The following is a 25,741-nucleotide window of genomic DNA, read 5'->3' as shown; positions in this document are numbered from 1 at the left end:
TCACGGGCAGTACATATGGGTCTAATTATCTGACAGAAGAAGGAAAGCACAAAAGTTGGAATAAGAAGAAAAGAAAGTCAAAGTGAATAATAAGGCAAACAGAATATACATATATATGTATGCATATAACATATTGTAAATGATTTAATAGATTTATAGTATATATGCATTTCAAATTGTTTATTATTTTACACTAGATTTTTTTCAGTCTAATTTTGTCACTCTAAATTTAGTATTGTTCCACATCATAATGAGAGTTTGGCATATTCTACATCTCTTCTATTTATTAGATATACCTAAAAAATAGTAGCAATAAAATAGAGCAGATGGTGGAGAATAGGCTTGTTAAAGAAGAAAATTGAAGATTACTTAACAGTCAAGAAAAGGTAAGTCTTTTACTTTATTTCTGTATACAAAAAACAATCTTTCTAGCAATGATTCTTCTAGGCACCATTTGTTGAAATTGATCTTCTGAAATAGTTCAAACTCTTATGGTAGGCTTTAATGTAGAATCTTATATTATCTATCTGTCAAGTTCTGATAGACAATGAAAAATGTGTTTGGGATTCATCTGTTTCCTGCATATTGTTTTCATTTTTTAAGTCACTTGCCTCAATTTAAATGCTGTTACCGATTCATCTGTTGAGAATTATTGATGGATATATATAGTTCTGTCAAAGACAAATTCACCAGACCGTGAAGAAGATGATTTTATTCAGGTTGTTGCAATAGGGAGAACAGACCTATGTCTGTTGAGTGTCTCAGCAAGGTATTTTTTGCCTTGACCATTTTCACAGGGAGGGTTAAATAAGTTGTAGATAAGGTGCTTTTCACTCAGGGTTATTTATTTATTTTTAAATTTTTATTGAAATATAGTTGATTTGCAATGTTGTATCAGTTTTAGCTGTATAGGAAAGTGATTGAATTATAAGAATCTTTTTTAGATTCTTTCTCATTATTGTTCCCTGTGTGAGTAGGTTAAGTCTCCATTATTTGAAGAGGAAATGTTTATCTCTGTGTCTAGCTAGTTTCAGGGGAACAAACAGTTCTAATCTTAGTTAATTACTCATGTGATGAGGAACATGACATTGGCTAGGAGTGAAAGGGTAAGAAACTATATGTGTCCTTGTCATCAGGTATAGGTAGAGCGAAAGTTCTGTTTGTGGTCTCATCAATACCCATCATAAAAAATATTCACGTTGCATCATTTTCTCCATTAAATGTTCCATCATTATCCTTGCTGTGTAATACTATGTTAAAGATTGACTGGATCTCACATAATCGTATTTGCAATTTCTAACTGGAATGTGAAGGCAGGCTGGATTTACAAATTTATTCATGAATCATAAATGTGGCAAAGATACCTATCAAAAAAAAAAAAACAAAACTTTCCTCTCCTCTCCTAGAGAAATGAATTGCCACAGTGTGAAATCCATGGTATTTCAGGGTTGTATTTGAGAATATAATGTTGTTCAAACATAGCAATAACTTCAGTTTTCTGGATATATAATCACAATAGATGTGTCATTTCTGAAGTTCAAGGCATTTGCTATCTCTAATACTACCATTTTGCTCTGTCTTGTTGATACTTTATTTTCAGATATTTCTCTCACAAGTCATGTCTACTTGAACTTTCAACTCAGTTTATAATTCTTGACTCTTTGCTTTTGTCTGTGAAATTTACTGCTAGCATCCAAAAAGGATTTTAGGCAATAGCTTTTTTTTATAATAACTAGTGAAAGTCACCATATTTTTAATTATTATGTATGTACAATGAAAGACTGTGTATAACATCTTATTTGTAGGTACATCATAAGTGTTAAAACTACTCATAGTGTGAGTTCAAATGCCATTTCTAAACAGATCACTTTGTATTCCAAGAACTGCTTTGGTGCTCCTGCTTTGCATGGTTTATCTTGGTGCTGAGTCCTGGGGGTATATGCCAAATAATAATGTGTTTTTTACTTTTGAAATGGGGTAAAGGAAATTCTTCCACCAGCCCGTCCTTTCCTGGTTATAAAGGAAGTATTAGAAAGCACTAGTAGATGATGGGAGTTGTCTTTTCTAGAACTTTACAAATGTAAGATCCTGTTTTATTTGGAGAGTTCATCTAAACATGGAGAAACAGTTTACCTAGATATATTCATTGGTGTGAAGAATTAACTGAAAATTTGATTTAAGAACTTAGAGTGCTTTCTCTACTCCCAAATATATGTCAGCCCCCCAAAATCTATTTACTATTACACAAAATGCCATTCACTGTCGGGAAAAAAAAAAACCTTTTTCTTAGACATTTTATAAATGTAAGAGAGGCATTAACAAATAAAAAGTATAGAGGATTTAACTTTTGTGGAAAAAGACTGTGTACTTGGTTTATGCAATAGTTTGCTGTCTTAACCCGGTAATATGGTGAATGATAACTATTAGAGGAGGTTGTTGATGCTTATAAAGGTAAGCATCTATGTAATTCTACAGATGGCAAATCATTTGAAAACTTTTTATGTGACAGAATTAGTAAGCTAAAAAAGTAATAATCCATATCAACTGTATATTCATAACAGGCAGACTGTTAGGTGAATCATGCTCATTCAGGTCATTCCACCTTTCTTCTTTCTACATGGTTTTGTTCCGTTGTCATTTAATATAGAAGAGTCGAGACCAGTGGAATAATCAGGTAAAAGCAAATTTATTTAGCATCAAAAGGGGACTAACTTGATTTGTCACAGAAAAGAGGATGTCAGCACAGTGAGAGGGCAGAATTAATTAAAGACAGAACGGAGTTGGAAGTGGACCACAAGTTTGAGGCAGTAGCCTTTGGGATGGTGGGACTGTGAAGGAAAAGCTGTGAATGAATTTTAGAACATTGGTGCTATGTACCAGGATGAAATTCCACTGTTTTTTCAGGCTTGCCTTGCAAGTAAGCTCTGTAAAAATCACACCATTTTCAAATCTTTTGGACTTGAATTTATGTTCCTTTGAATGTGATACACTGTTAAAATTGGCCTTACAGAGAAAACAAGGGTAAATTATACAAATAAAGCCATTTTGAGGAATTAGGCCTCCCATGACCACAAGGATATAAGCCAGCTTCTTGAGTCAAAAGTCTCCTGTAGCAGCCCCTGAGCCCTGGTGGAATCTGTATTTGTATGGCGTGTAAAGGTGGCTATAATTACTCTAGTCTGAGGTCTGCCAAAAAGAATGACGATTCAGTTATTTTTTTACATGCATCACTTTATCCAAAAATCTAAGCTGAGACTAAGGAAGTAAAATTGGAAAATGGAAGAAATTAAAGAATGGTATTTCCACTTCCTAATATTAGAGGCAAGCCCAGATTTGGTGGATGGATTGTAGAGACTATATTAGCATCACTGCTGCAGGAATCTTCACTGTCACTAGGGATGTCCAAGGGCCTAAAGAAAAAAGTTATGTAAAATTCAGGATTGAATTTGACACAGCAGAGGTGTTGTGTACTCAACTTTTATGTACCATATGGTCTTTTAATTTTGATTAAAAAAATTGGGGGGGGGGTAATGACAGGCAAACTAAGCACTTCTGTTGCTATATAGCACAGGGAATCCTACCCAATATTCTGTGATAATCTATTTGGGGAAAGTATCTTAGAAAAAGTGGATGTGTGTATATGTATAACCTAATTACTTTGTCGTAGTATGGCAGAAATCATTGCAACATTTTAAATCAACTATACTTCAATAAAACTTAAAAGAAAATGGAAGCTTAGTAATAATTTATTTGTATTATGACTATGTAGGTCATGCACAAAAGATCTGATCAAAAAAAGAAAAAAGAAAAAGAAAAAGCTTATGTGAGGAGTTCTCTTGTGGCACAGTAGGTTGAGGATCCAGCACTGTCACTACAGCAGCTTAGGTGGACTCTCACTCAGCATTCTTCTCCACTGAAGCATTAAGGATAAACCTGATTCCTGTGAGTGGGAAAACTACCTGGTTAAAAACACAAAGAAATGAAGCCAAAATGCTCAGTGAAAGTGAAAAAAAAAAGTTAAGATTTTTAAACTACAATGGCATCCACTCTGAGAGTATTAAAATGGAAATGACAGCAAACATGAGAAAGATCTTCATTCTTCAGAGTACTTCAGGAAATGATGATAAATACAGCCCTTAAATAAAAATAAGAAGCCCAAATTGGGTTATGCTAGATTCATTAGAAAACAGCAAAATACAGAGAAAAAAGAGGTGAAAATTTAAAGAAACAAAAGAAAAAAAAATCAGATATATACCCAAACAGTAGGGATTTTGTCCACAGTAAAGATTAGTGGTTAAAAAAAAAAAAAAAAGACTAAACCCTTTTACTTAAATGATAATAATAACAACACAAGAAAGAAAGAAATAAAATAACAATAGTAAACAATAGTAAAAAAAAAAAAAATATTCTTGAAGTTCCCGTCCTGGCACAGCGGAAACGAATCCAACTAGGAACCATGAGGTTGCGGGTTCAATCCCTGGCCTCGCTCAGTCAGTTAAGGATCTGGCATTGCTGTGAGCTGTGGTGTAGGTCGCAGACGCGGCTCGGATCTGGCATTGCTGTGGCTCTGGCATAGGCCAGCGGCAACAGGTCTGATTAGATCCCTAGCCTGGGAACCTCCATATGCCAAGGGTGCTGCCCTAAAAAGACAAAAGACAAAAAAAAAGTATATTCTTTTTCAAACAATTAACCTTATTAATGTGAAAAAGGTTCATTGAAGATTTAAAAATAAAGAAATCATAAAAGGATATAGTCAATTTAGACCAAATAATAACAATTAGAAATACTAATAAATACATAGATAACTTCATTTGTAATTTAAAAAAATAAAAATACAAACAGGATAACACTTTTTCCACTAGTGACACCTGTTAATTAAGAGAAAAATGAGACAGAGAAAGAGAAAATAGAATAAGTTAGGGAATAAATTCATGGCAACACCTAACCCTTTCACAGACAGAATTGATGATATCTATATAAATTAAAATTACATTTACATTATAAACAATTGATTCCACATGTATTAATCTGTCATAGGGTTATACTTTGAAAATATACTTACATACACCAAAATATGGTTTGCAGTATTGCATATAATAACAAAATAAATATCATTATGTGAAGTTTAATAAGCAGAAATTATTTAAATAAATTCTGGTGATTGTGTGTGTGTGTGTATGTGTGCATATATATATAATACAGTTAAATACAATGAACAAGTTAGATCTTTTGTACTGATATGGAAATACATCCAAAAAAAGATAAAAAAGCAATATAAAAATGTTCATTGTACAATGTACTATATACTGAAAGGATAAATAGTATTGAAAAAACTATATGTTCATATTAAAAGATATGAATTGACGTGTTTATTTTTTTATCTAGCTATATGTTTACTTTGATGAAATGCAAAAGAATGTTACCAGTAGGTACATTTGACAGGAAGGATAGGGAAATAGAGAAGGGAGTAGAGTATTGTCCTTTTCATTTTATACATTTGAAATTTAAATATACCTATTTATTTATATTTTCAAAATCATCAGTATTGATTATCTGGGAGATCTTTTTTCTCCTCATAATTTTATATTTTAAAAACTTTAATAGTTGAAATATTTATAAAAGTTTCTATAAATTTTTTTGGTTAAAATTAATAATATTGTCACTTTATTAACAGCCTCATGTTTTGTCTTTTAATCTCCTTTAAAACTACGTATACCATTATGTCCTTGTATCATACAAAATAGAATCATTTTGTACAGGCTCATATTCTAATTTTATCACCTTACCTTTAGCAAAATCCAATATTATCTGTTTCATGCTACCCTACTTGTATAGAATTTAGAAGATGAAATAAATATTCACCATTCTCATGTTCTTCAAAGCTAGTGATATTTTTAAAACACATTTTTCTGATAAAGTAGATTTTTAAGGCTATATTTCAAAGATTGTTTTACTGTGCTTTGCAAATAGGTTTATAATACAAATTAAAACACATTCCATACATCTTAAATTGAAGGATTGCTTCCATTTAAAGACAACCAAATACTAATTGTAAAGAAAATGGAGTTTCTTAATATTTATGACATCTCAAAACCAGTTTTTCAACCAGTTTACTTATAAATAGCATTAAAGTTTGCAAAATATAACATTCTCAGTTTTTTTTCAGTAGAGGATAAATATCAGCAATTATATCCTGAATTATTAATTTAAGTAATATGTACTAATGGCATCATTGCAATCTGATGGATACAAAATTGTTCAAAGGGAGTTCTTTTCATAATAGTCTATAAAATAAAAAAAATTTAAATATTGAAACAGATATTAGAATCTTAATAGAATGAATTCTAAATATTGAACCACATATAAATAGAGAAGAGAGTTTGAATGGAAATATTTTTTTTTCTTTTCTTTGTATTTTGGTCTTTTCTAGGGCTGCACCTGCGGCATATGAAAGTTCCCAGGCTAGGGGTCTAATCAGAGCTGTAGCCACCGGCCTATGCCAGAGCCACAGCAATGCGGGATCTGAGCTGCATCTGAGACCTACACCACAGCTCACGGCAATGCCGGATCCTTAACCCACTGAGCGAGGCCAGGGATTGAACCTGCAACCTCATGGTTACTAATCAGATTCATTTCTGTTGCACCACGGCGGGAACTCCTGGAAATCTTTTTATGGTTAAAGTTATAACTCAGTGATTAAATCACTGTCAGTACACAGACTGAAAGGTATGAAGTGGAAGGCAATAATATTATACATTTAATCAATACTAATAAAAAATAGAATGTCTCAAAAAAGCAGGTCCATAGATTATTGAAAATATCTCAAAATGACTTTGCAGCAATATTAAATGGGAAATTGAATTTGTTTTCTAATATAATAGCAGTGCAGCATAAAAATAGAAGTGGGCAATCTAAATTTAATAACACAAATTGCATTATTATTGAGAAGATAATACTGAATCATGCTAGCTCCTGCTTTTATATCATTGTTTAGGCACAAATATCTCTAATGTGTTGTGAATTCAGGGAAGTTTTATTTTCATCTAGATTCTAAGGAAAACATTTAGAATTACAAAAGGTTTGTTTCCCAAGTTTAATCATACTTAATTTGATACTTCTCTTTTGCTGTTACACTTATTAACAGCTGAATCCAACTAGATGATATCTGTTTATAAAGTCATTCACTAAAATGTGTCTTTCTTTGCATTAAAAACAATGTCATTCATTGCACACCTAAATTGGTGTATGAAAAACAACTGCTAATTTTTGTATCCATTTCTTTCCTTTTACCTTAGAATCTAGGTCAAAGCCTTTCATGTTTATGTATGAGGTTGCCCCTCAAGGCAGAGTAGTAAACTTAAAATTTCATCTCTGCTAAATTAGTGACATAAAAGTCAATTTGCTTACCTGAAGCAGACTTTTGAAATCAATAACAAGGATTAATGTCAATAGAAAGCACATCTTGCTCATTCTTGCAAGTAAGTGGTCAGTTGTAGAAAGAATTAAGTGAATTGCATGCATCACTCTCAAAATGTTGTCAGTGAAATTTTATAGTTTCCTATGGACTGCCTTCCAGTTGGTGTCGCTGATATCAAATTATAAGACCCAGAGTCTGTTCACAATTCATATTATGTTTGATTATCTACCCTCAATACAGAACCACAATTTTCCTGGCTTGAGTATTTCTACTTATTTGCACTCATCTTCGGAAGAGGAAAAATAAAAAACAGTAAGCATACATGATTTAGGAACTGCTAAGACCAGCTCAGCAGGATGGGGCTGAAGAATGGGTGCTATGGAACTTAAGGAAAGAAAGTTAACATAAAACAAGACACAGAGACATTTATCTTAAGTAAAGGTGGGAACTGGGGGACTCAAGGTCCCGGGGACCAAGAGCCCTGCCTTAGGAAACCACACTGCTTTTATTGCGCTCAAATGAAAAAGGGGTTGTAAGTGCAGGATATAGGGTTTTGTTTTATTATTTTGTAAGTTCTTTTATTATTTTAAAAGTCACTTAGCTGGTAGATGGTTAAACTTTAAACTTTACACATTTAAGAATCATTAGCATTGAATCTGTATGTTGCCTTAGGTAGTACAGTCATTTTGATAATATTAACTCGTCCAATCCACGAGCATGGTATATCTTTCCATCTATTTGTGTCATCTTTGATTTCTTTCATCAGTGGCTTGTAGTTTTCAGAGTATAGGTCTTTTGTTTCTTTAGGTAGGTTTACTCCTAGGTATTTTATTCTTTTGGATGCGATGGTAAATGGGATTGCTTCCCTAATTTCTCTTTCTGCTCCTTCATTGTTAGTGTATAGAAATGCTGTATTGATTGATTGTATCCTGCAACTTTGCCAAATTCGCAGATTCAATGCAATCCCTATCAAATTACCAAGGACATTTTTCACAGAACTTGAACAAAATATTTTAAAGTTTGTTTAGAAGCACAAAAGACCCAGAATAGCCAAAGACATCCTGAAAAAGAAAAATGGAGCTGGAGGAATCAAGCTCCCAGACTTCAGATTATACTACAAAGCAACAGTTGTCAAAACTGCATGGTACTGGTGCAAAGACAGAAATATAGATCAGTGGAACAGGATAGAAAGCCCAGAATTAAACCCACGCACCTACAGCCAACTCATCTATGATAAAGGAGGCAAGACTATACAATGGAGAAAGGACAGCTTGTTCAATAAGTGGTGCTGGGAAAACTGGACAGTCACATGGAAAAGAATGAAATTAGAACACTCCCTAACACCATACACAAAAATAAACTCCAAATGGATTAAAGACCTAGACAGAAGACCAGACACTATCAAACTCCTAGAGGAAAACATAGGCCAAACACTCTCTGACATAAACAACAGCAACATCTTCTCAGATTCACCTATCAGAGTATTGACAATAAAAAGAAAAATAAACAAATGGGACCTAATCAAACTTCAAAGTTTCTGCACAGCAAAGGAAACCCTAAACAGCATGAAAAGACAGCCCACAGAATGGGAGAAAATCTTTGCAAGTGAATCAACTGACAAGGGATTAATCTCCAAAATTTATAAACAACTTCTGCAGCTCCATACCAAAAAAACAAACAAGCCTATCAAAAAATGGGCAGAAGATCTAAACAGACAGTTCTCCAAAGAAGACATACAGATGGCCAAAGTACACATGAAAAGATGTTCAACATCACTCATTATTAGAAAAATGCAAATCAAAACTACCATGATGAACCACCTTATACCAGCCAGAATGGCCATCATCCAAAAGTCTACAAACAGTAAGTGCTGGAGAGGGTGTGGAATAAAAGGAACACTAGTACACTGTTGGTGGGATTGTAAATTGGTGCAACCACTGTGGAAAGCAATATGGAGATTCCTCAGAAAACTAAACATAGAACTACCATTTGATCTAGCAATCTCACTCCTGGGCATCTACCCAGAGAAAACCACGACTTGCAAAAACACATGTACTCCGATGTTCATTGCAGCACTATTTACAATAGCCAAGACATGGAAACAACCTAAATGTCCATCTACAGAGGAGTGGATCCAGAAGAGGTGGTACATATACATTATGGAATATTACTCAGCCATTAAAAGGAATGAAATACCAGCATTTTTTGCAACATGGATGGATGTAGAAATTATCATGCTAAGTGAAGTCAGCCATACAATGAGACACCAACATCAAATGCTTTCACTGACATGTGCAATCTGAAAAAAGGACAGACGGAACTTCTTTGCAGAACAGATGCTGACTCACAGACATTGAAAAACTTATGGTCTCCAGAGGAGACAGTTTGGGGGATGGGGGGATGTGCCTGGGCTGTGGGATGGAAATCCTGTGAAATCAGATTTTTATGATCATTATACAACTACAGATGTGATAAATTCATTTGAGTAATAAAAAAAATGGAAAAAAAACATAAAAAAAGAATCATTAGCATTTGAGTTAGCTATCCATGCATAGCATTTCAGAGAATCCTCACTGTGCTTCCGCAAATGGCATGCCTATTTGCGGCAACCCTGTGTGCCTAGGTTTGCACCTTGGTTTTCTTTGCTAATGTATATTCTGCTAACGACCACTCATACACCACTTGGCCATGAGGTTCCTCTTTCTCTTATTCTTTAGAGGACATACTATGCTGTGCAAATGGCATGCCAATCTGCACAGGTCCGGCGCACCTAGACCATTGTATTATGTCCTCATTCAGCTGCCCCATGAATAACCAATGTCTTTAGGTCTTTGTTCTTAAGCTTAAGTCATTTACCATCACTGTGGCTGTTTCTCAAGCAGGAAGACAGGACAAAGTAAGGAAGGACAAGATGGAGTTTTCAGCAAAGAGGCTAAGAAAATATTATAAAAACATGTCTCACAACAAGGAACCGTGTCCTAAGCGATTTCCATACATTCATGTAACTGTCATCTCTAAATTTTATGGTAGAGACTTAACAAATATTTCTAAGAAGACATAATTTTAAATCAGAAGACGAATGTGCATTTCAGGAAAGATAATTTCAAAGCTTGACTTTTAAAGGTATTTGAAGAAAGGATTTCTAATATAGGATATAATTTTATGAAATTGTATCATGTATTTTCAGAATTGGAGTATTACAAAAATAGTAATTAGAGTTATTTACAACCTTATCCTACTCTAATTGAACAGGTGAAAAATTTCTGGTTGTAGTTTCTCAGTAGTGTTTCTTTTTTCCTCTCTCTCTTTTTTTTTTTTACTTCTATCATTGAGATAGCTGACAAAAACAAACAAAACCTAGTAGATCTAAGCTATTAAAACATATAAATATTCAGTGCCACAAAGCCCTAAGTAAATAATTTAAGACTTCAGAATACTTGAGAGAATTCTTTGCTAATTGTTACTCAATATAGAAAGGTAAAGATACGGGAAGCAAAAGTCTTACCTCTTTGTGAACTTCCCTGCCACTTTTTTGTTGTTTTTGGCTTTTTCACCATATAAGGTTAAGAACAGATCTGACCTGGATAAATGATTTATTGAACAATTATTCACATTAAACACTAAATAGATACAGAAAACATGTATTCCACTGGAAGTCCTCCAGGAACTACAATCCAATATCAATGTGGATTCAGTCATGAAAACAGAAGTCATTCTGCATTGAATATTAAATTAGATCTTTACATGACTTTGAAATTTCTTGGGGAGCGAAATTCAGGGAAAGTTTTTAACAGTTGTTCGGGGAGCAGCCACTGGACATCATAGACATTGGCACTGATGAGCTGAATCAGAGGTCCTCATGTGTTTGCCTGAGAGCTGCTACATTCTTTGAAGACTTCTAAGGAGTTCTCACAAATTGTTTAGTCTGTTACAACCAGGAGGGTGGTCTTCAAAAGCTTGCCAGAGTGCTGCTGTGAATTTCATTTATGCCCATGGAATAATGGCTTCCCCATCACTTTAGCCTTCCAAAAGTCTTGAATTCCTCTCAAAAGAAAATCTTACCCAATGAGCATACAATGTAAGTGATTCATGAAAATGTAGTTCCGCTTCACAGTTTGAAGTGATTTCTGACTTCAAACTGTCCTGTCTAGTAGACATGTTTGTGGACTCAGCGTCTGTCTGCACGTCTTTTATACCTATTACAGTTCTGACCAAAAGGAAGTAGCATCACACTTTGCTTATCTTGTCAGAACTGTCCTTGTTAAGTCAAAGGCATAATCATACAAATCACATATGTCATTCTATTCATCTCACGTTGGTGTTCATATCTTTTCTAGCTTGGTCACTATCCCTCCTGGGTATTGGCGACGAAAATTCAATTAACTACCAAGTTAGAAGGAAAAAAGGAATTTTATTCACGCCAAATTGAGGATTAAAACACAAGAAACAGATTCTCAGAAAACTCTGAGAACTGTTCCACCTGTCAGAAGTTGAAGGAATAGTTATATATATTTTGAGACAAAGGGTCCTACATCAAAATGACATACTGGTGTTTTACATAAAGTTCATCAAGGATACAAAGTCCAGGTAAACACATACAAAGTGAACAACAGCAAGTCACGATGACTCTCTACAGAGCTGGAAAAGAACACTATTCTTATAAGATGTTATAATGATTTTTCCAGTTGAGCAGACACTCCTAGCTTTGAGGAGGTCTTGTTAATGTGTAATGCAGATGCACAGTGCACATTAGGGAGGGAAAAGGCTCAAATATACAGAGAATTTTTTGTTTAATTTTTCTTCTCTTGCCTAAAAATAGAAATTTTATTTCATCAGAATCTTGAAACTTAAAGATTTGAATATGCATTATATCTCTAGTGGCCCATTTACATCAAATAATAGAATCATAGAAATATGAAAAACTGATTTTTAATATCTATAAATTTACATGTATATAAAACCAAAGAAGAAAATATGAATAATCACTACAAGGCTTGCTTTTGTAAAAGGTCATAGCTGGTATTTGTATTTCCCTTTTCACTACCCCTTCCACATTCTCTTCATCCTCATCCAGCATGACAGCTAGTCATAGTTTTTTGTCTAGTGAGTTCTCAGATTTATTTCTAAAGGAACCTGTACCATAAGTAGTCTTCATGTGTGAAGTAGTTCTATTTTTTTCTATTACTTTCTACCACAAAAAAAAAAAAAACACAACCAGATAGGTAGTAAGAGACTCTCCTGAGTTCCAGGACTACTCTCTGATACTATGGGCTAGTAGAAATTAAGACAAATCAGCCCAGCTAATGCAGTAAAACTCTTCTTTTTACCTAATTCTGGAGTAACAGAAGAATCTGGAGTCCTTTGGGGAAAACACCTTTCCCCTAAGAACCATGTCTGTAAATCATCAGAGCTAAATATTGTAAAGATACAAAATACAAGTTTTGCTACTAGAAAATTGTGATTCATGGTCTGAAGAACTACTCTCACGTTCTTGGACCACTCCTTAGTCCCCAGACGTATGAATGCAGCTATAACAGGAAGAGCACTATCACACTAACCACTAGTACAGAGCATATAACCCATTCTAGAGGACACTGCCTAGCACATGAAGTATTCAGCTAGCAGGTATTGTTTTCCAAATATTCCACAGCTTTTTAACAGCTTTAAGCTTGTTGTGTGTATAACAAGGCTTTACGGTAGATGATGGTACATGATTGCAAATAGAGCATTATATAAGAAAGGTGTATATTCAGTATCTTGAGGGTATAGTTCAGTGGTAAACCATTTGTAGAATAAATATCTAGTCTTAGGAAACACAGATGCTGTCATTTCCAGTATGAAGATATGTAAGATAAACTGTTACCAAATAACATGTTTGTCCCAGGGGAATAATGTCATATTGGGAGCTCACTGTTTATCATTGCTACTGACAAGGGGGCTTCCTCCTTGGATAGAGGAAGTACTGTGTTTTAAAGTCCACAAGTAACTTCTATTCCTATCACCAGGGTCAATTAATTCAAGAGGCCATTGTGAAAGTTGAGCTAAAAAAGGTTTAAATAGTCATTTTACAAGACCAGAGCTCTAACCCCTGAGCTGTAGGGCCTCTAAATAGTCTTCTAAAAAGTTGTTGAAGGAGTTCCCACTGTGGTGCAGCAAAAAATGAATCCCATTAGTATCCATTAGGATGTGGATTCAATCCCTGGCCTCACTCAGTGGGTCTGGGATCTAGCATTGCCATGGGCTGTGGTGTGGGCTGCAGACACAGCTTGGGTCCTGAGTTGCTTTGGCTGTGGTGTAGGCCAGTAGTTGTAGCTCTAATTCAACTCCTAGCCTAGGACATTCCATATACCAAGGGCGAGGCCCTAAAAAGCAAAAAAAAAAAAAAAAAAAGCTGTTGAAAGAATGAAAATTATGAATGTAAAATGATGAATAATATATTAAGATTTTAAAATTCTTTGTGTGGCAGGCCACAACACATTGACATTCAGATTGATGAAAGTTAGAACTCTTTGTTACTTATAACTCTGGATGATAAAAAACTACCAGGCAAGGACACATAGGAGGTTGTACTCAGGGACAGAATAAAAAGCTGGATCCATAGCAGGAAACAAATGGGGTGAGGTTAACTAGATTTCATGGCTGTCCGTGGATTGGCTGATTTCAGCATCTTCTGGGGCACCAGAGGCCTATTAGGGTGAGTACTTAAAGGCCCCAGAGGTGAGAAAGCAAAGAAGTGATTAGGTTGTGGCTTTAATCAGCTCTTCATATAGGAGGGGTGGCCAGCTTCTAGCCAGGGCTTTAAAATTCTCAAGACAGCACTGGGGATAAAAACCCTAAAAATCAAAACAACAGCAACCCCTTAAAAGCTATATTACATCATGAAGCATATATTAAGTGAATTGTACTAAGAAGGAGCCTTGAAGTATAACAAAATTTCACAAGATTTGACACATGATTGATTAGTGCTATTGATAATAAGCATTTTAAAAGAAGAAGCTAATATGGATTAGTTGGTAGCAAAGTTTCTAAACTAACAAAAGTTTAATTTGTGAAATGGGTATACTTGAGTTAGCTTAAGAGGAGGGGAAGAATTCCAAGCAGGGAATGTAAGAGAAATAATGACTTGGGAAAATATGTGAAAGAAGCATTTCTATAATTAAGTATTAATAATTGTTTGCAAGTTGTAGCCACATATTATAGGGGATTCTATTTGAGGCCAATGGACCGTATTTTTAAAAGCTTTAATTTTGACACTAGCTTGCAAAGGTATTTCATACTTATCTGTGTAGATAAAACAACATAGCTATTATTAGAAAAAGTTGAGCCTTTGAAGAATAACAGTTGCTGTTTTTAAGAGCAATCATTATCCAAAGTGTATTGGTGGTACTAGTAATTTTGAGATAAGAATTATCCAGATGTATTGAAAGATAATATAAATGATATATATATATATATATTTATATATACACACACACACACACACACATCTATGTATACATAGATGTGTGTGTGTGTTTTGTGTGTGTGTGTGTGTTTGTGTGTATGGCATTTCAACTACCCAGCTATAAAGGAGAAAGAGAAAGAGTAAAGACAAATTAATGAAATAAGTAACATAAAAACCAGTAAAATAAATATACTCTGTCCATAAGGTTTTTAAGAGGAAACAAATATAAGATTAAAGGAATTGAAGGGGTCACAGGAAATTAAGAGAGAAAAGTGTACCTTGAGAGATGCTGTGACCTTGAGGTGACTGATGCAGTTAGCCTGAAATGACCCTCTGAGGAATTGATAGGATAATCAACATCATTCTCATTCTCCCTCAGATCCAGGTCCAGGGATCTTGTTGCCTGAATACAACAATAGAGGAAAGCATGGTCATTGATTTAGTCCATACTGGTCTGCTTCTTGTGGAAAGCAGGATGTAAAGTGCATCTAATGACACAAATAGAAAATACCTTTGCAAAGGACACAGTAGTGAATATCAGATGATTTATCTGCTTTTACCTCTTTGCCTGAAGGAACTACATACCATACAGTTTATAGGAAAAAAAATTCATACCCAGAATAGAGAGTAGGCATTTGACATAATTCAGAGCAACAAAAGAACATCCAAAGTCTGGCTATTTGATAGTTTCAGAAGTTAATGTGTAGCCCAAGCTGAGAAATCCAAAATCTTCCTATAGTTGTTAATGCCTGAGCTATTAGGAAAAATATATTCCTGAAAGGGACTTAGGAATTGTTGAGAGGTAAATTGATAGATTACTCAGCAAGTGGTGAGGTTGTCCTTGAAGAATCTATCCAAGCAAAGACTGTGGGAGTTATGACATGAGAAACAAAGGCCAGAGGTTAAGTCCACAGGTCCCTTGGCTGAAGCTTGCTGCAATCAACACTTCCCAGTTCTCAGCTGTCTGAATCAATATGTTGTTGGTTAAGCTAGTTTGATATAGGCTTTGGTCACAAATTTGATATTAGAAGATACAATATTTCAAGCAAAGGACCTGAAATGTAAAATTGTCCCAGTTGAAGTTGAAATCAGAGCAATAATTCCTTCACCTTCATTTGGGATGTTCACAGTACTTAGAGCAAAGCAGTTGAGTTATTGCTCATTGTGTATATGGAAATCAGAAAGTGTATTAATGAGACTAAAGGAAACAAGTATCTTTTACAAGTGTTTGTCAGCTGTTTCTTAGGTTGTTTTTTTTTTTTCAGTAAAGTTTTATAAAAATTTAAACCATTTATGTCCAAGCTAGCCACCTGTGGTCTAAAAAGGCATAAAATATGGGTTTTTAGATATAATTTCTTTCTGTTGTCAACAAGCATATTTAGTGGTTAAGTAATCACATTATCTTTGTATATAGCAAAACCTAATCCTCTGCTTCCAAAGAACTTTTTCCCCTTCATTTCCATTTCAGCCACACAACAAGATTTCTTTCTCTTTTTCTCAACTAGTGAGTACGGTTTGCTTGGTGGAGCTGGTTTCTGGCACTTAGTATTTTCTTCTGAATTTAGGTTTCTTTTTATGTTTAGAAGCAAAAAGGAGTCCATACAGCCTCAACTGCCACATTACCTAGGAAGACAGTTTTATCTTGTTGAATCTTACATTTTGTTGTATTTCTACTTGTTAATGGCATCCGACTGCTTTTGGACATAGGGGTGAGGGAAAGAAATGTAAACAATATATTGCAGTGGTTTCTGCCCATGAGTCATAGACACCTATAGCAGTGTCCTGATTGCAAAATTATTTTGATATCATTAATACAGAAAAAATCAGGAAAACTCTTAAATAAACAGCCTCATTATTTCTCCCCAAGAATTTAGACATGAGGGTGTGTATGGAAATGCTTTCATTGTAATCTGGATAAATATAAAAATATCACCTTTTTAAAGAAAAAGAGTGCTCTTTTTCCATCTGAATATCAGATAGTTATCAGATCAGATGAGTCACTGTAGCAGCCTTAGCCAATAGATGTAGGATGGCATATTCCCACACTTAAGCTCATCCCAGTTGTAGAGCCAACACTGGTTCTCTCAGCCAGTGATATCAATAACTACAGCTGCAATGATTAGATAAATCCTATTGTAGAGATAAATAAATGAGACTCTCTTAGAACTGATGTCATTGTACATTCTTTTGATTTAAATCAATAACTTTCGGATTATCATTTGGCGTTCCATGCAAGTCTGCCTTTTTGAATATCCTGGTTCATGTCCTATTGCAAAGTACAGGTAGTATTCTGTTTTTATAAACTAATTCTATTTCTGTTGTAGAAGGTTCATTGAAATTGTATTTCTGACTCTTCAACATGACCAAAACTTGAATTGTTGTGCTGTGATGAAATCACCAAGCAAATGTGTCTTGGGTGAGAGCCATTTATCACTTCCTGCTTCTCAATACTAGATGAATATGCATTGCTCTCTATTCTTCCTCTAATTAAACTCTCATCACATTCAGGGGAGACATGTCTGGGTAACTCTGAGTTTATGTAGGAGCTCTTATAAGGGAAAGATCACTTTCTCTGAAGGTGATTCATGTAAACTATGTCTGCATGCTTTTCTATTTAAATGTTACTTGGAAACAGATCTACCACAGCTGCTTCAATAATTTCTTCCAGGTCAGTTAGATTTATAGTTGGGTACAGCATGTAAACTATAGGTTCTGGCTCTATAGGCCATATATATCAGCTTTACTACTAGAATGATCATGAGAGTCTCTGAAAAAATAGCCAAGTTTTGGCTATGTAAGAAACAACTTATTTGTACAATGTCCATTTATTTGCAATCAGAATCTGACAGGGTGCCTGAAAATGCTGGGCAAGGTTTCAGAAATCACAGCCAAATCCTATGACAGTAAATTATATTGCCAGAAGAACTGATATATTTAATATGTGATAGATCTATATCCTAATCTACCTTTTGTTAACCTTTGCCCTTTATGAAATATTCTGCAAAATGATTTCTCTGTGAAGTACAAATTTTTATTATTGAGCAGTATGAGCTGTTTAATATCCAGCTCAGGCAGGAGAGGGGAGGAACGAAAAAAGAGATCCAATTTGCAATATTTGACAGTTTTTGTTGGGCAAATATTCTTGCTCCAATGGAATCCAAACAACTAACATGTCATCAGTGAATGTGGAGTTAGGAAGAGTTGTGCCCAAAATGCTTTCATGAACCAGAGGCATTTGGCTCCAACACATAAGTGGATAAGATAATTTTAATATAGAATTGGATATAATTTTTATCAGGGAAAAAATAAAGAATCCAAGTTTAACACACCATAGAGCAGTTATAAAGATGAACATATGAGGATTTTAGATTTATTTAAATTGAGTTTTAAATGAAATGATTTTGGTTGGAAGTAATATATTAGTATATTTTGCCCCAGTTCATTCATTTAACCGCTGAAGAGAAAACAATTTCCAGGGAATATAGAGACTTACCTTAATTGTAGGACTGATTAGTTGAAAAACTTGAAGTATGGCTAATTTTCTGTGTGCCTACCGTGAAAATTAAAAAAAAAAAAAATGGACTAGAAAAATGAATAAAGATTCAGTAGATCAAGGTTTAAAAGGATTTTTTTAATGTGCTATTTAGAGTTCCAAATTCAGTGACTTCTTTCTTTTAGGACTAATAATTGTACTTTTTGATGGAATAAAAAAAAGAATCATTAAATTATAAGTGAAGTGAAAAGTTATGCTTCCATGTAATGTGAAATAAACATGTTCCACTCCATCACCCACTGAATTCAGCTTTAAAAGCTGAACAGAAGGCATGGAACAGCTAGGGAGCTCTGAAAAGCAAATAGTAGCAAGTATACTGAGGAATAATACCAGAATTCAAAAGAGCATCAAAACCGTGGTAAGTTCTCACTTTCCTATGCTGGTATTCACACTGACTTGGGCTTAGCGCAGCTTAAACCTGAAGTGGGTGTGGACTCTGCCCTTGTGCACTCAAGGATAAACCTTCTGGTGCCGGTTTGAGAAAAAAAGGGTCTCCTAATATTCAGAGATAGTAGGAAGACTCCTTGAGTGTTTACTTCTCTGTTCTCCTAGATCTTAGCACCCAAGCAAAAGTATGGTGTAGCAGCGAAAATAGGTGGCTGCAGTATCTAAAAGCCTAAAATAGGGAAATTTCCTCTGATGGGACGACCATGATTCCAAGAAGTTAAGACAGATCTCTGTGATTTTTATTTTCCTCTCTCTGTCTTCTTGTCTCTGGAATCAGAGTACAATGTGGAAAGTTCATGGCAAGTGCAGGTAAATAAAGGCGAGACTTGTGCCAAACAATATAAAAAACAAGCACCACGGTACCACGAAGTGTTAAGGGGATTATGGAGAGAGACAAACTTTGGAAAGCAACCCTCTAGCTGTTGTTGTATTGAGCTCACTGCTAAGATGTGCACATGTGTATCTGATCTAAACTGGACGCAGGGACATGGGACACTGAACTGTGAGATAGACCGCTGCCAACATCCCAGACCAGACAGTGGGTGGGGCACAAATGAGACAGTTCTGAATAGCCCTTCAGAGATTTTAAAACAACGCTTATGTTGAGGCCATGACCCACAGACCTTACTGTCTTAACCAGCTTAGATTGGTTTTCTGTCAGAACAGCAAAAATACTAACAACATGCTCTGTAGGATTTAAATAAGATAGTCTCATAATAAAAATGAAGAACAGAATAAAATTTCTTAGCATAAAGAGAATCAGAAAAATATCAACTCTTGTGGGGGAAAAACACCAATGGACATCAAATTTGAGACAACAGATGTAACATTTATTTCAGGAAAACTTTAAAGCAGTGCTTTGTAAAAACATCCCAACAAATAAGGACATACACCTTGAAAAATAATGGAAAGATAGAAATTCTCAGCAAAGTAATTAATGATAGAAAGAATGCAAACATTATTTCTAAATAAAATGGAAGTAGTATAGTTTTAAATTCCAAATAGAAACTGTCCAATCTGACCAAAAGAGCTCCTTTGAGAGATCATCCCTCATAGAAATGGAGAAAGGTTTCATACAAAAAAAAAAGATATAAAAAAAATGGAGATTAAAGAAGAGCCAGAAAAATCCCAAATTTGGCAAAATACTTAAATATATAGATTCAAGAAGGTCGCTGAACCACAGACAGTATATGCATGTTGGTTTGCAACAGGAGCTTCCCAAGCAGTGTGAAGCTGGCTCTTGTTCACGGAGGAAAGGACAGACCAAAGAGGGAAGCAGGTCTCTCCAGAGTGGAAAATAGTAGGTTTTATAAGCAAGAGAACTTAACAAGGAGGCTTATCTTGGGTGTCCACAAGATAGACATTCACACCTGCTGGCCAGTTTATACATAGGCTTTAAAGGGGTACAAAGCACATACACAGTCCAGATATTCTCAACAATGCATTGGTCTCCCTAGATTGTATTCTTGAAACTGGCTCCTACTGTGGAAAAGGTGGGCAGAAGGGACATTTCAAAGACAGGGATGGGGTGAGGAGCCTCTGACTGGATGGTCTTCTCCTCTTGATAACCTCCTCCAACAATTAAAGACCTGCCAAAAATTAAAGACGAAGTACTGAAAGCAGCTGGAGAAAAATGGCCAACTACTTACAAGCTAACAATTCAAATGATGGTGTATTTCTCTTAAAAGACCACATAGGAGAGAAGTAGCACAACATGATTAAAGACCTGAAATAAATCACTAACCAGAAGCCTGTATGCAATGAAAATATCCTTTAAAAGATATGGTGAGATAAATATCTTCTCTGATTAAAGAAAATTAAGAGAATCCATTGCATGGAAAAAAAAAAAAAACCCTATCTTTGTTTTTGCTTTCTAAAATTGCTATACAAAGTTCTTTAGGCAGAAGATTGTATCAAATGACAAAGTAGACTATAGGTAAAACAAACAAACAAAAGCTATGAAGAATAAGAGGGATATTACATCATAAAAAAGTCAATTCACTAAAAAGATGTACTCTAAAATATGTTTGTGCCTAACAAAAGTACTTCAAAATACATGAAGCACATGTGGACTTTTTATTGAAATACAGCTGATTTACAACATTATAATAACTTCAGGTGTACAGTGTAGTGATTCAGTGCTGTTACAGATTGCACTCCATTAAAAAATATTACAAGATAATGCCTATAAATCCCCATGCTATATAACATATCCTTGTTACTTAAATATTTTATACCTAGTAGTTTGTATCTCTTCATCTCGTACCCCTGATTCCCCCCTCCCCATGTTTCCTCTTCCCTTTTGTAACCACTAGTTTGTTTTCAATATCTGTGAATTTGTTTCTGTTTTGCATATGCATTCATTTGTATTCCTTTTTGGATTCCATGTGTAAGTGATATCATACAGTATTGCTTTTCTCTGACTTGTTTCACTAAGAATAATATTCACTAGGTCCACGTTGCTGCAAATGGTAGAATTTCATTTGCTCTTACGGCTGAATAATATTCTATTGTATATACATACCATGTCTTCTTTAGCTATTCATATGTTGATGGGCACTTGGTTTGCTTTTTTATCTTGCACTATTATAAATAGTGATCCTTTGAAAATTGAGGTGCATGTGTCTTCCTAAATTGGTGTTTTCATTTTTTCCATATATGTATATACCCAGAAGTGGAATTGCTGGATCTTATGGTAGTTCTATTTTTAGTTTTTTTGTTCAACTATGTGTCCATGCTGTTTGACATATGTGCTGCACCAATTTAGCAAATACGGACTTAATAGAAAGAACAGATAAATCCACTGTGTAAATTTTGAGGCTTCAACACTCTTCTTCAGTAAATGACAGAATTACCAGAAAAACAACATAGAAGAACCGAAATACCATAAACCACTTGGATCTAGTTGACATTTATAGAGTACCTCACCCAACAGTAGAAAATATATTTTTTCTAGTGCACATAGAACATTCACTAAAATAGATGATATCTTGAGTCAGAATCTAAAGCTAAAACTAAGCATAAAAAAATTAGGGAAAATGTGATTTTAAGTACACATCTTATAGCTATCAATTCCTCTTTGCTCTGTCTTTCCACCTCCTATCAATTTTATCCATTTTATTTTTCAGATTTATGATATTTAACAGTTGGTTTCTTTCTATAATGCTTAGGGGTTTGGCTCTAAGTTATGTGATCATTATCAGTTATCTATTTGTTTTGTTTAGCACAGCTTCTCCATTGCTGATTATCTTATTTGTGTTTATTTTATTGTTGGTTGAAATACAGTCAAGGCCTTTCTTTAAGAATTTCTCACCTTTTTTTGGAATAGTTTCATCTTCATTTCATCACTATTGGTTTAATAGTTTATAACAGTTTGGCTAATTATAATATTTGGGTCAAAAGATCTCTGAAAAAAATTCTAATTTTCTTGTTTCATTGTCATATATTTGTGTTGGTTATGTGGAAGACACCATTGTCTTTGCTTTAAAATAAGGCCTTTGCTTTTTTTAATACCTGTTTTCTCATGAATTGATTTTATCCTTTAATTTAATAGCAAAGAGGCAATTTTTAGTATGATTCAGATCTTTCCACGGCAGTAGCTTCTAACCACCCACATGAGACAGTGACATGCAATAATAAGCATTGTTCGCATATCTGAATTTTGGCTGTGGAAACTCTGCTTCAGGCTGTTGATTGCCAGTCAGGTCAGCTGGAGAGGATCTGTTCTGTGCATCTCATTTTGGTATCCAGCTAATGGGACAGTGAGTTTCTAAAGGCAGTGATTACAGGCTTATAAAGGACATGCAGAATTGCTCAAAGCACTCAGAGCCTAGTTTTTGAACAGGTTGACTGGATCTCTTCCCATATGCCTTCAGTCAAAGGAGTTACTTGGCAGAAACAAACTTTGGGAGAGCGGGAAGTGGCTCTTTAATTGAGATTGCAGGGAAGGGAATGATTTACTGAATAATAATTCCATCTATCATAAAGCTTAATATTGACTTTTCAGCATCAATTTTTCTTGTTAGTCTGTGTGCATTTGTAAATCTACAAATTTGTTTCTTTCACAAAACTTATTTCTGTGACTGTCATCTTGTATATAATTTCTTAAAGTTCAACCACTCCCTGCCTTCAGGGTTTATAACTGAGAAGTTGTTCACACCAGTATTTTAATTGTTATCTGAGTCTAGCCAGTTTCTTGAAGGTCATAATATATTTTTCAAATGTGTAATGATGATTTTTCTTTATCATTTTGTTAATATTACTTGAAGTCATCCTGTTTACTCATTTCTTTGTTCATTTAACATGTATGTTTTAAGTATTTACTATGTGCCAGGTATCATTATAGATATAATGGTTAAACATAATAAAATAATTCAATCTCATGTACATTTTAGTTGGTGTATTAAACAAATTAATAAAATAAGTCATTGGGAGTTCCCGTCGTGGCACAGCGGAAACGAATCCGTCTAGGAACGATGAGGTTGCGGGTTCAATCCCTGGCCTTGCTCAGTGGGTAAGGATCTGGCATTGCTGTGAGCTGTGGTGTAGGTCGCAGACGCGGCTTGGGTCTTTCATTGCTGTGGCTGTGGCGTAGACCAGCGGCAACAACTCCGATTCATCCCCTAGCCTGGGAACCTCCATATGCTGCGGGTATGGCCCTAAAAACTCACAAAAAAGATAAAAAATAAAATAAATAATTTTAACCATCCTCATAATAATAATCATAGTAATTGTCTGTTGGTTAAGGTCTCTCTCCCTTGCATACTTACACATATATATTCCCTACTTATATATATGTTTTCTGCATACATATATATATACACATCTATTCTCTACAGACTATTTTTTTTTTACGACAGTGTTAATAAGTATAGTCACCAAGTTAGACTATCTCCTTAGACTTTATTCATCTTAGAGTTTGAAAGTTTGTACTCTTTCACCAACCTCTCTCTGTTCATTCCCTCCAGCTCCTGGCAGCCACTCTTCTACTCTGCTTCTATAGGTTTGACCTTTTTTGGGATTCTGCATAGAAGTAGTACCATGCATATTTGTTTTTCCCTGTCTGGCTTATTTCGCTTAGCTTAATGCCTTCAAGATCCATTCATGTTTTGGTAAATAGCAGGATTACCTTCTTTCTCATGGCTGAGTAATATTCTATTCTATTATATATATAATATACATATATATATAATATACATAACACATAATATATATAAATAGCACATCTTATTTATCCATTTATCTGTTAATGAACACTTAGGTTGCTTTCATCTCCTGACTTCTGTGAATAATGCTACAGTGGACACAGGTACCTCTTCAGTACCCTGTTTTCCTTTACTTTGGATAGCTACACAGAAGTGCTATACTGGATCACATGATAGGTCTATTTTCAACTTCTTGAGGAACCTCCTTACTCTTTCCTGTAGTAGCTGCACCAGTTTACATTCCCACCAGCAGTATACAATGGTTCCCTTTTTCCGTATCTGTGCCAAAACTTTTTTTCTTGTCTTTTGGTTGATAGCCATTCTAACAGGTGTGAGGTCATACCACCTTGTTGTTTTGATTTGCATTTCCATGATGATTATTGATGCTGAGCACCTTTCCATAGACCTGTTAGATATCTGTAAGTTTTCTTTGAAAAAATATTTATTCACTGCCTGTGCCTGTATTTATTTATTTATTTTTGGCGATGCCAGTGGTAAGTGGTCGTTCCCGGGCCAAGGATCAAACCCACGCCATAGCAGCCACCCAACCCACTGCAGTGACAACACCAGATCCTTAACCTGCTGAGCCATAAGAGAATGCCTTTGCCTATTTTTAAAACATTCTTATTATACTCCACTAGTAAAAGGAAAGGATCTGCTTCTTATTTTGGTTTATGGTTTTTAACATTCTATTTCTTCATTATTTGTATGTTATATATTCCTTCTTTCCCTTTTCATCTTTTTGGGGTTTTTTGCCTTGTGATTTGTTTTTTAACTGGTCCATGGAGAAGAGATGATAGACAACAAACTGCATATATTTAAACCATACATTTTGGTAAGTTTTAATGTTTGAATATATCTGTGAAATAATCACTATAATCAAGATATTAACATATTCTTAACTTTTAAAGTTTTACCCCTTTGGAATTTTTCTTACTGCCCTTTCCTCCACTCTGAACCAAGTCTGCAGGCAGTCACCATCTTTCTGTTTCTCTGACTGGCGTTTCTAGAATTTATGTTAATGGGATCATACTGTATGTACTCTGTTTTGGTCTTTTTGGCGTATATACATTTAACTGTCTAGAAATTAAACACTCTCTATTTGTACCAAAGATATCAGTCTTAGCTTCCAACAAAATCATATTATATCATTTCTATAAGCTGTCCATAGTTTCCCAGTCCACAAAAGAGATCACTTCCTTGTCTTACCACTTTTTAAAAAAAATTCTGGCATTAATCTATTTTTGGTTAATTTATGTACCTCTGTCCTCCATCTCTACTCACTTTGCATAAAATTATGAAATCCATATTAACTAATCTGCTTTTTTCCCTCTTTTTCTTACTACCCTCAAGTTGTCTTTTCTTTCTTTATCTACCTGTTAAATTCAGAGGTCACATGTGCTATATAGCTGTAAACTCATGTTGCAGGTGCTTTAGTCACTATGCTTTAAAAACAAGACACACAAGGAGTTCCCATCGTGGCACAGTGGTTAACGAATCCAACTAGGAACCATGAGGTTGCAGGTTTGATCCCTGGCCTTGCTCAGTGGGTTAAGGATCCAGCATTGCCGTGAGCTGTGGTGTAGGTTGCAGACACGGCTCGGATCCCACATTGCTGTGGCTGTGGCATAGGCCAGCGGCTACAGCTCCGATTAGACCTCTAGCCTGGGAACCTC

General features: G+C 34.9%; 1 long non-coding RNA gene across 1 annotated transcript in view; it reads left to right on the top strand.

Annotated features, from left to right (window-relative positions):
- The window catches only part of LOC125126201 (uncharacterized), a 218,877-nt gene that overhangs the window by 687 nt on the left and 192,449 nt on the right, over positions 1–25,741 (top strand). The window lies entirely within an intron of this gene.

Source organism: Phacochoerus africanus, chromosome 4 (genome assembly GCF_016906955.1).
Source record: "Phacochoerus africanus isolate WHEZ1 chromosome 4, ROS_Pafr_v1, whole genome shotgun sequence".
Classification (NCBI taxonomy): Eukaryota; Metazoa; Chordata; class Mammalia; order Artiodactyla; family Suidae; genus Phacochoerus; species Phacochoerus africanus.
The sequence above is the reverse complement of the archived record's forward strand: the minus strand, read 5'-3'. Positions and strand labels throughout refer to the sequence as shown.